The sequence below is a fragment of the Octopus bimaculoides genome, chromosome 1, assembly GCF_001194135.2.
Source record: "Octopus bimaculoides isolate UCB-OBI-ISO-001 chromosome 1, ASM119413v2, whole genome shotgun sequence".
In the NCBI taxonomy this organism is placed as follows: Eukaryota; Metazoa; Mollusca; class Cephalopoda; order Octopoda; family Octopodidae; genus Octopus; species Octopus bimaculoides.
In genome coordinates, this window is record NC_068981.1 from 57,225,464 (window position 1) to 57,238,302 (window position 12,839).

At 33.7% G+C, this 12,839-nt stretch overlaps 1 protein-coding gene across 2 annotated transcripts in view; it reads left to right on the plus strand.

Annotated features, from left to right (window-relative positions):
• Positions 1 to 12,839, plus strand: part of LOC106881035 (zinc finger protein 423) — a 273,101-nt gene that overhangs the window by 132,797 nt on the left and 127,465 nt on the right. The window lies entirely within an intron of this gene.

The following is a 12,839-nucleotide window of genomic DNA, read 5'->3' on the forward strand; positions in this document are numbered from 1 at the left end:
ATATATGTGTGTATATATATGTATATAAATATATATTCATTTATATATGTATATATACATATATGTGTATATATATGTATATAAATATATATTCATATATATGTATGTAGATATATATATATATGTATATAAATGAATGTATATACATATGTATGTCATCATCGTCGTTTAACGTCTGCTTTCCATGTTAGCATGGGTTGGATGGTTTGACTGAGGACTGGTGAAACCAGATGGCTACACCAGACTCCAATCTGATTTGGCAGAGTTTCTACAGCTGGATGCCCTTCCTAACACCAACCACTGCAAGAGTGTAGTGGGTGCTTTTACGTGCCACTGGCACAAAGGCCACGTTCACTCACTGCATGCAATTAGACTCAGAAAGTTTGTGAGAAGCCCATTGACCCAATTTGCTGACTTTTCTGATGGCACACAAGTGTCTATGAATGATTGAATGACCAAATCCAAGCTTCTCTGCTAGTTCCTCCACCGTTACAATAGAATTTTGCTCCACCAGGGTTTGCGGGACATCCTTGTCTTCTAGGCTGTAGTTTCTGGCTTAGAATTTCTGGAACCACCGTTGACACTGGCTTATGCTTATTGTCCAATTCCCATATACTGCATTAATATTCCTCACACTTTCCATTGCATTTTTGCCTTTATTGAACTCATAAAGCAAAATATACTGAATATGCTCCTTTAACTGCTAAAATTGAACTGCATTCTTCAAAACTTGCACTAAGAATAAGTACAAAGTTCAATTACTACCTGCTTTTATAGTAAGTTGATGCATGTAGTTTATCCCATCTACCTCCAACTTTTAGTTCATGCAATTGAAAAAAACTACATTATTTATGGGATGACCCAATATATATATCAGGTCGTTAAGAATGAAATGTTTTATTTTTAACTGAAAGTTTATTTTACTTTATCTCAACAAAAAGCAATGCAGCTAATCAAATCATGAGCCTAAATTATCAACACAATTTTGTCATTTTATCAGTAGCTTATTTATGCTGGCAGCAAAGAATTCTAGAGAGCAAGAGGTGATGAAATCACAAAAGGCTGTTTTTGCATCTTCTTCAGATTTGAAGTTTTTTCCTTGCAAAAAGTTATCTAATGCCTGAAAAATGTGATAGTCAGTTGGTGCAAGGTCTGGTGAATATGGTGAATGGCAGAGTACTTCCAAGTTCAGTTCCTGCAACTTGAGTAGTGTTCTTTGTGCAACATGTGGTTGAACATTGTCTTGCAAAAATATTGGCCTGTCTCTATTGACCAATCTTGGTTGTTTAATTGCAAGTTCACTCATCATTTCATCCAACTGGTTGATGTATACACCTGCTGTAATTGACATACCAGGTTTTATGAAGCTGTAGTGGATGACACCAGCACTGGACCACCAAACAAACACCATTAACTTTTTTTTGGTGAACATTCCTTTTTGGATTGTGTTTTGGCACATTGCCTGTATCCAACCACCATGCAGAACGCTTGCTATTGTTGAAAAGAACGCATCTTCCATCACATGTAGCAATACAATGTAAAAATGGTTCACTTTTATGCCATGATAGGAACAAATACCAAGTTTCAAAACGATGTATCATTTCATGCTTATTCAGTTCGTGTGGTACCTACTTGTCCAGCTTCTTTACCTTGCCGATTTGTTTTAGATGGTCCAATACAGTTGGAATCAAAACATAAAACCTTGCTGCTAAATCATGCATAGTTTGAGATGTATCCGCTTCCAGTACAGTTTCCAGTTCATCATTATCCACCTTGGTCTCAGGTCTACCACGGGGCTGATTTTCAAGAGTAAAGTCATCAAACCGGAACTTCTTAAATCACCAACGTACAGTGCACTCATTTACCACATCTTCCCCAAACACCTCGTTGATGTTTCAAGTTGTCTGGGATGCATTGGTTCCATGACGGAACTCATATTCATAAACAACACAAATTTTTTATCTATCTATAGGTGCACAAAAATTGATTTACAAAAGAAAACTCATATAATCAGACTCCATGAATTGCATTTTGAAAAGTGATGATGTAACTCTTCAATGTTGTAAAACAAGGAATTGTCAGGATAAAACATTTGAGTTAATAACTATCAAACTTGGTGCATAAGAAAACCGGACATTTCATTCTTAATGACTTGATATATATACACTTTTATTAAAGCTGCAAAATCTTCACAAAACTTTTTACTCAGAGTTTCACGTTTCCATTCGTCAGACACTATTCATCACAGCTGTCCAATGAACGGCAATGTGAAACTGAGTAACAGCTTTGTGAACGTTTTGCAACTTTAATAAAAACATATTACTTTATCTTAGGTTTTCAAGTACTATTTTCTCCATCTAGTTTTGCGTTTATGTGCTTACTTGTGTGTGTGTGTGTATGTATGTATATATATATATATATATATATATATATATATACATATATATATATATATATGAGAGAATTTACGAAAAAAACAACAACAGACGAGGACAGGTGGTGTAAACAACAAAAGAATAGAGAAAGTCTTTAATGTTTCAAGCTATGCTCTTCAACAGAAAGAATTAGGAGAAAAACAAGGAGAAAAACATGGAGAAAAAAAATTTGAATGTTGTGGTCAGCGATCTATCAGAGAGAGAGAGAGAGAGAGAGAGAAATAGGTGCAGCCATGGTTATGTAGTTAAGAACTTCACTTCACATCCATGTGGACTCATTTAGCCCAAAGGGAAGTGTATTGAGAGTTTTCTGCTATAGCCCTGGGTTGACAAATGACTTTGTGAATGAATTTGATAAGCTTGTGTGTGTGTGTGTGTGTGTGTGCGTGCATGCATGCATGTTTGTGTGTGTGTTGATATTCTATGTCTGTTACTGTTTGAGTGAAATGATGGTGATTTTACATATTATGTTGATGTGACTGGTCATTCTGTGCTATCAAAGTTTTCTGGAATAAAAAAAAAGATTTCCTTACTTCAAAAACAGGCAAGAGTTGGAAACAAGAAGTGTATCTTAACTGTAAAACGCTGCCTCAAATAAGTCCTTGTCCAGGCTATGATGTCATGGGAAAATGAACATTAAATGAGCAAATGAAGAAATATCTGAAAGTTTAAACTATGGGATATCTGTTGTTGTACATATATTATATTTCATATTTACATATTTAATAAATATTTTTGTACTAATGAAAACATTATGCTCACACATACGGATTCATATCTATATAAATAGAAAGAGGTGGGGGTGGAATAAATCATATTTTTAGCATACAGTAACTTTTGTACAGTGCAAAGACTGAGGTTTGCAAATATGTGTCTAAGAGAAAAGGCTTATATATATGTAATGTAACTATTTATCATATAATGATTTTGACTGGAATACTTTTTTTAAGATACCTTAGATATTTTGTCTTTGGCAACTCATCTCCAACAGAACTGATTTAAAGCAGAAAAAAAATATTTTTATTGGTTTAGATATCTCCATAATAATCATAGATTTCTTTTTTTTTTTTCCATAGCAGAAACGAAAACTGGTTTACTGAATACATCTGACACATTGAGATATTTGAGTCAATAAAGATAGAAATAAAATACAGAGATGCTTGAATATTCATGAATAAACAGATGTATCAATTGCTAGAATTGTATGCTGATTGTTGGGAGTATGTAGTTGTAAAAATTTATGAAATCTTTGAATTCCCTTTGCTGCCAAAGCAGCAGTTTAGCTCATCATCAGAGCAATTTTGCTATCTGCAATGACTCAGCTATGGCAAATTGGACTAGAAAATGCACCAGTGCTTCTATATAAACCAGATCTTCTACTTTTGAATTCATAAGTTGTCAGAGTGAAATGTCATTAAGAAATATGTAAAAATCTGATTAATCTACTGCAGAAAACCTGTTACCATCATCTATATTCTACTGGAAACCAGATGCTTACAATAAATCTCTTGTGGCAGTGCTGGATTGTGATTTCACATGGGGGCGTTAATACAGGCTGCTATTGCATATGAATTGAGAACAAAATGCCAGCAGTAAAATAACAATGTAAACTGTTTGCTCACTTGTGCTAAACTGTGTTAAAATCTTACTGTTTTACTCTCCTGCTGCTGCTTTGTTTTACATAGAATTTAATAATACTTTAAAAGATAAGATTTACATTTTTGATAAACATTTCTTTTGAATATTCTGTGAAAATTACACATTATCACTTGCATCATTCAATATTGTTATCAAAATAGTAGAGCCCATGGAAGCACAAAATGTATAGATAAATTATGGATTTAACCCTTTCGTTACTAACCCAACTGAAACAGGCTCTGGCTCTGAGTACAAATGTCTTGTTTTCATAAGTTTTGAATTAAAATCTTCCACCAAACCTTAGTCACAATTTATGTTCCTAACACTAGCTGAATGATCACTAAGTTATTTTACTAAATTCTTTGTTATATCTAAAGTAACTGAGAGAAACACAGAGCATCTCAAAATAAATACAGTAACAAAAGGGTTAATGTATATGTAAAACAGGTGGTGATTTGAAACTTGCTGACAAAATATGTTTCAAGAATTCTGGAAAAGGGGGATAAATTACCGTTCTCATTAACAGCTTTGCCTTTTCTGATAATGGCTGTATTCTATGTCACTTCTGTTTAAGCAACTTAGGGATTATGAATATGTACTCAGTATTTTCATTTGATATCTTTGGACATATAATATCATATGTACATTGAAAACATTCTACTGTAGAAAGAAATAAGCTACATATAATCTGGTTGTATTAAGTCCAAATAAGAGAACAAGTATGATGGTCTGGCAATTTAAGGCTTCGGTTATTCCCAAATATATGGAAATGGATATGCAAAAGTTTAAGCCAATGGATGCCAGTATGGAAAGTTGGATATGGTTGTGATAGTGGTGGTCAAGGGAAAGTGAAGCTAAGAAATACCTAAAAAGAAATATTTAGAATTGGATCAAAATATCAAGATGAACTAAAAGGAGTAAAACATAACAAATTTTAACCAGGTACAACTTTTTTCAGATAGGTGATGTACATTTTCACCATATGCTTTTATTTTAAAGATCATATATCACATACCTATTCTATTGGGTTGTCCGGAAATTTCATGCCAATTTATAGTAGCTTACCTTTCGACTTATTTGCCATGAAACCTCCTCAATTCTGAGAAGAGGGTATTTTCAAGTTAAAGGAAAGATAGAAACGCATTGTGCAACAAAATGGTTCATATTTTGTTGATTAAAAATGTAATGGCAAATATTTATTGACCTTTTTCTTTCCCTTAAAAATTGGCACAAACTTTCCAGACAACCCTTGTTGATATGATGTGATGTGATATGTACAGAGCTAGAGCAGATACTTAACAGTTTCTAGTTTAGTACTTTCATTGTCAGTTTATTAATATCAAGTTAACCCTTTATTATCTTTAATGCTTTATAAAATAATATTTTTCATAAACCCACAATGGCTGCAGATCATTTAAATTAGTTTACTCTATCCTACTAAACATCAACTCTTATGACAAATGACTAAGGACAGGCATTTTTCTCTTCAACTAAGCCCTTCTTAACTTCTTGAGAAAGATACTACTCTCCAATCAATATTCTGAAAGGTGGGTGAGAGTAGCAAGATTGACCTTCATGTACAGGCCTTTTCTAATATGCACCTGTAGATCAGAGAATACTGCTGGGAGAAGGATCCTACCCTTTGTCCTCTGGGTAATCCTAGATCAGTGGGTTCTTTGATAGGCCCTTGGTGGTGGTTCCCCTATCAGGATTTCTCACTTCATTCCTTTTCTATATTGGTGTTTTCTATGCCTATGACATACACATGTATGTACATACATATGTACATGCATACATGTGTGTGTGTGTGTGTGTGTGTGTATATATATATATATATATATATATATATATATATAATATCAACACATATAAAAAGTACATAATTGGTTCTGTAAAAATCTAACATTTCTGTAATTTGCCCTTGTCATGTCCTCATGTCTGCTACTTTTGTAGCAAATAAAAATTTATTAGTATTAATGGCAATGATGAATAAGCATTTTACTAAATATGAAACATTAGTGAAGTTCACTATTTATTTTCTAAGTTAAAATTTTAAGGAGGTCAAATTTGTCTTCCATCAGTTCAATAAATCATAATTACCTACCATACCAAATTTAATTTTGAATTAAACAGAAAAAAAAAAATTACTGCATTTAGATTTCACTTTATGAATTGGTTGTAAGTTGACTATGAGAGCATAGGCTAAGTGAATTTATAACTGGAATGTTATAGAATGTGCATGTAAAAAATAAGTAGGGAAAATTTGATGAAGCAGATCTTAACTATGCTCTATAGATGATGTAGGTAGTGCTGATTGTGCCAGAATGTATGTATGTATACCTATCAATTTTTTTTTCTTTTTCACATGAAATTCTGATGTAATATATGCTGTCTGAAACTTATGAGTAAACAAAGTCAGCCTATGTGAAAAATCCAAAATTCCTTTCCACTCCCTCTAAAAAGTTTTTCATAACAAATTCTAATATAACCAGAATCTACATCATCTGAAAAGTATTTGTAGGAAATTTCATTGAAAAATATCTGTTTTTCTGAATGATATGAGAAAACAAAATCAAGGTATGCACTTGTGTAGATATGCCTTAGGCCATTTTTGTTTTGTAGCTTGAGGTTATTAGATATTTTTTCAACATGAGGCTCAGGATTAATTTATCCAAGTGTCACTGGGTTTCTTGTATTTATTTGCTACCAACTAAACAATTGTTTCTTTGAAGTAGTTACAGAATCTGTGTTCAGGGTTTGAAAGCAGCAATGATACTGAGTGTAAAAATAAAATTTAATTGTTTGAGTTTCAAGGAAGAAGAGATATGAAAGACAAGAATTCTCACAAAAATTTGTATAATTAAATAAAAATAAGATCTACTAAGGCATACACCAATGTTTTATTAATTGTTGTTAGAATGTTTTTCTTTACTATTTTTCTGCTATTTATAAGTATTATGGTAAATGCACAAATAGTACAGAAATTTTTTGATTTTTGTCTGAAACATGATTTAGTTTAGTGTTTGCTTCTAAAATATATTAACTTTGTTAATTTGTTACTTCCAAGAAAATAAAATGCTTTTATGAAACCTATATGTATATAAGTGACATAAACATCAAGGTGAATCAGAAAATAATGCAAATAAAAATTACTTTACTTTCTGACTCACCCTTGTATATACATATACGTGTGCAGTGCAACTCAGTCACTGATGTGGACTGTTTTTAGTTAAAGCTATGGCTTTAAATCTGCCCAGGGTTATCTCTCTTTGGTATTTCCCATTGAGATAGGCTAGAGAGTTAGGAATGCATGTCTGGGAATCCACTATAGGGAAGCACTGGACAGATATGGTTTAGGTTGATCTCAGCAGTCTTGGAGAGTCTCCACATACCACAGGTACAGTCCCTTCCTCTATGTCAGACTAATAAAAAAAGAATAATGTTGTATCTTTCCATTTAGCGCTTTGAGCTGATGTGTGCTTCCACAAGTTTGGGCAACGTTTTTAGATAAGCAGGCCACATAAGACATAGCTTGTCATCAGGTAGGCTAAACTACTAAAAAAAATTCAAGGAAATTTTCCATTAAGTTTGTCATTTAGAAAATCCTGTAGATCACAATTTGTCCGTGACTGCTCTATATGGTAGCTCCAGTTACTAGAAAAAGCAGCCAAATCTGCCTCAAATTTGGCTACTATTTCTAGCAGATGGAGCTATCATGTAGGAAAGGACATAATTAACTAATATAACCGTACATAGATTTAAAAAGACAGGATAGATGGTTGGTCCTGGCTGAAATGCCTTTGATCATAGATCTGCTCATTCAGAGCTCACTGGAGCTAAACAACAACTGATAACACAATTAAAACAGTGTATAGCATAGTGTTGCAATAGTGACTGATCAAAGATGTTGCTAAATGACAAATAGTAATTATACTCGTGACTAATTAAGCATAGCTGATTAGTAATACAATGCATCTGTGCTATGGAATTGTGCTAAACTCCTGGAAAACCATGTGTGTGTTTGTTTCTTTGTCCATTTTTGTTTTGCTGTTGATGTTGTTGTTTTTTTGGGGGGGGGCTTTTTATTTTTCATGTTGTTTAGTTTGATGTCAGTCCTGATTGAACAAGCCTATGGCCTAAAAAGTTCCAGCCGTAACCATCATTTTTTTTTATATCTAGGACATTACTGAGTGCAACTATTTTTAAGACATTAGGATATGATTTGAGGGAATCCTGCTGCTTTTTCTAGAAGGCTTAATGGCTGCATATAGGCATACTTTTTTCTTTGGTTGAGATGAGTGTCACTCTCACACTCTTAGTTCACCTTTCTTGCTCTGTATTATCACATAAAAAACCAAAAACCTAGTTTTCAGCAACTGAATTGTATTTAATCTTTTTTTTTTTTATGTATAGTTATATAGGATTGAGCTTTGAACACTTCAAATTTGGCAATCTGTAGCAGGCGGGGGGGTGATAGAGAGACAGTGACTCAGAGAGAAGAGCACATGAAACACAAAATGGGCCACTTAGGAGTCTCCTTTAAGTGACTCCTCGACCTGCTAAAAACAGCAGTTGAATCTACCTCAAATTACATCATAAACAGAGAACACATTGTGTAGTGTAGTCCACTGATGGCCATGGCTGAAATGGCTTCAACCATTCTATCACTGGTTTGTTTAACTCATTTTTTTTAACCATATTCCTATTGAAATTAATTGCCATTGTGTGAATTAATTTTGAAAATAATGAAGAATTTCTGGAAATAACTTTGCCCACTTTAAAACAGGAAATTTGTGTAATAGAACTAAAGCCAATCTTTGGCAGGTTTGTATCAGAAGGGTTAAGCAGAACTAATCAGGTGCTAAACAACAACAGCAACACAGCAGTCTTGATGACATTCACACCAAGGTATAAATCAGATATTTCAACCTTTAGGAAATGGTAGTAGCCATAAGAAATTTTTGAATATAGAGAGATAGGTGGAGGCGCAATGGCCCAGTGGTTAGAGCAGCAGACTCGCGGTCATAGGATCACGGTTTCGATTCCCAGACCGAGTGTTGTGAGTGTTTATTGAGCGAAAACACCTAAAGCTCTACAAGGCTCCAGCAGGGGATGGTGGTGAACCCTGCTGTACTCTTTCACCACAACTTTCTCTTACTTCCTGTTTCTGTTGCGCCTGTAATTCAAAGGGTCGGACTTGTCACACTGTGTCACGCTGAATATCCCCAAGAACTACGTTAAGGGTACACGTGTCTGTGGAGTGCTCAGCCACTTGCACGTTAATTTCACGAGCAGGCTATTCCGTTGATCGGATCAACTGGAACCCTCGATGTCGTAAGCGACGGAGTGCCAACAACAACAACAGAGAAATAGAGGCTTTACATTCAGTTATTTGGCTTTATACTTTCGTATAACACTGGTCATCTTTCTATTTTTTACAGAGCAGTTTAGAATAGTTTAATGATAAAAATGATGAAGTATTCAGTAAGTTGGTTTAAGATGATTTTTTTTCTTAAATACAAATATAGTCAATTGTAACTCAATCAAACCACTAACCTGATATTGTAAACGTCCCAATCATTTTGGAGTCTAGGTAATTAATCTGCATAGTAATATTGGTTTCAAATTTTAGCACCAGGCCAGCAATTTTAGGGAAGGGTTAAGTCGATTGCATCTACTCCAGTGTTCAACTGGCACTTATTTTATTGACCCAAAAAAAGATGAAAGGCAAAGTCTACCTCGGCAGCATTTGAATTCAGAATGTAAAGATGGACAAAATGCTGCTAAAGATTTTCCCTGCATTGCTAACAATTCTGCCAACTCACCACCTTAATCTATAAGGTAATATAGATTATTGGGACTCATAGCTAAATTTTTATGAGTGGTTGGCGTTAGGAAGGGCATCCAGCTGTAGAAACTCTGCCAAATCAGACTGGAGCCTGGTGTTGCCATCCAGTTTCACCAGTCCTCAGTCAAATCGTCCAACCCATGCTAGCATGGAAAGCGGACGTTAAACGATGATGATGATGATGATGATGATGATTATGTATGTACAGTTCCAAGGCATACTTTTACTGTTTCTTATAACATTCTCTCTCTCTCTCTCTCTCTCTATATATATATATATATATCTACATTAACTCTTCACTACCTGCTTTTGCTGTGAATACGTCTCCCCCTTCTCTCTCTCTCTCCTATTCTCTGATGTGTATGTGAGTATGTGTGTGTTATAATTTTAATCAAAGGATTAAGAAGACCATTATGCAAGTAATCAGTATGTATTAAATTGGGGTTTATGCATCATTTTATGTCTTTTTTCCATACTATCATGAGTTGGACTTCACCAAACATATGTACATGCACACACATACACACACACAGATGCATATAAAGTATGTGTGTTTCTGCGTGTGTGTGTGTGGTTATGTACATGTATAAATATATATATATAGCGAGGTAGGTAGATAGACAGATAGATATGTGTACTTGTATATGCATATATATATGTGTGTGTGTGTATATGTATATATATATGAATATATATGTGTCTATACACACACACACAAGCTGTCAAGATAGATTTTCTCATGGAATTTTAGTTTTGGATTCTCGTGTGCAACTAACACCTTCACAATTACTGTTTTATGAGTATCTTTTTCCAGTTTTGGTTTTTGTCTATTTCATTATTTTATTATTATTATCATTATTATTGTTGTTATTATTGTATTCTAATCATTATATGTATTCTCAATGCCATAAATAGTCTATGACTACAATGCCATATATTCATAATGTCCCAATGCATTGCCCACATTTTAGTGTATTACATTAGGTTCTGCGTGCTAATTAAAATTCGTGCTGAGAGGCATATAGGTGCATTGGGATTTTGTTATGCCCATAAGACTTGCTTAAAACTGAGCTATTCGTGCAGTAAAAATTTGGAAATTTCTATCATTCCCTGTGGTCCCTTCTCCCTAATTTGATTTTGTCTTTGATCGCTAAAAGTTTAATGAGATTCTCCATAAAAAGTGAATCCACAATCTTGAGAACTTGTACACTCCCCTAGCAATGACTAGGAAGAGATAATTTTCTCACTTTCAGCATGTTCTTGAAATTTTTTTCTTTTTTACATTCATTTTACATTTACTTTGAGCTTTCCATGCTTCTTTCATTGTAATTGTTGCTGTTGCTCGTCTTTTTTCCCCATGTAGATGTTATTTTTGTTCTCTTTTACTTCTTTTAGTAGTAGTTGTTATCTAAAATGGATAGGAGAAACTAGACTGCATACTATTACCTTAAAGCAGCTTGAAATAATAAATCACTTGCATATCTACAAACACAACTGTTATTTACATGAGATTGTTGTCATAAAATTGGTGTTAATATTATGTTCTTGCATTCTTGGGTAGTGGTTCTGAAACAGTGCAGCATGGCACACTAGTGTACCACAAGGGGTGCCTTGTCATGCTGTAGATTTTTTTTTTTTTTCAAATATAATTTAAAGCTTTAGAAAATTCATACCAATGCTTGAGTGTCTTAAAAAAACATGTTATATACAAGTTTGATTAATGATTATACATAAATATGATAAATAAAACCAAACAAAGCAAAACTTTTCAATATTTTTCCTAAATTTTAAATGTTAAAATATAGGATTGTTTTAAATTCTCTATACAAGGTGCAGCCATAATTTTTTATTTGATTTCCATTGCATCACAAAGTCAAAAAGATTATAAACAACTGTTCTAGGCCAATGCTCTTTGTATTTCATATCACTATCTCTCTCTCTCTCTCTCTCTCTCCATATATAATTTCAACAAATGGCTCTTCCTTTGGTCATTAGTTAGTTATGTCCCAGGACAATCATTTAAAAGCATTTGTGATTTTATGTGATATTTCTATAATTCCAATGGACAGATCTTCCTTTCTTACTTGTTTCTATAAATGATTTACTTTCCATCTAGATTTAAGAGATTTCATCATACTTCTTGAACCAACAAATAATTGTACATGTATTTTTATGAGTATATGATTACATACTTACTTATATACATGCACACTCATTTGTCATAAGTCGATAAAATAAATACCTATAAGAATGTTTCTTTGTCAGACTATATATTTCATTATTTCATTTGGTATTCTCTCCAATTATATTTATGAGTTAGACCAGACACTGAATTGAACATGCTATTTTACCAACCTGGTCTCCAGTTTAGCAATGTGATTACAAAAGTTATTTTTACTTGTAGTAAGACATATATGGAAATTATCACAACAGCCAAGATTTACTTTCCATATGGACAAATTGTCAGAAAATCTAAAACAAAAATTACCACCCCCACCTCTAAACACACTACCTTGAAGGTGTGTCACCAACACATCTCCACCACCATCTTTTTTCTCTTTCTTTCCTTCCTTTTCTAACTGGAGTATGTTTATCTTACAAATTATTTGGTGAGTTATTTGGCAATGTTGGTGCCTTAAAAAAAGCATCCAATGCACTCTGGAAACTGGTTGGCATCAGGAAGGGTATCCAACTGTAGAAACTATGCCAAAGCAGACAGTAGAACTTGCCACAGTCCTCTGGATTGCCAGCCTCCTGTCAAAACCTACGCCCATGCCGGCATATGAAAAACAGTTAAATTATTATATTCTTTTATTTGTTTCTGTCATTTGACTGTGGGCATGCTGGAGCACTGCCTTTAGAGCACACACACACACGTATATATATATATATATATATATATATATATATATATATAT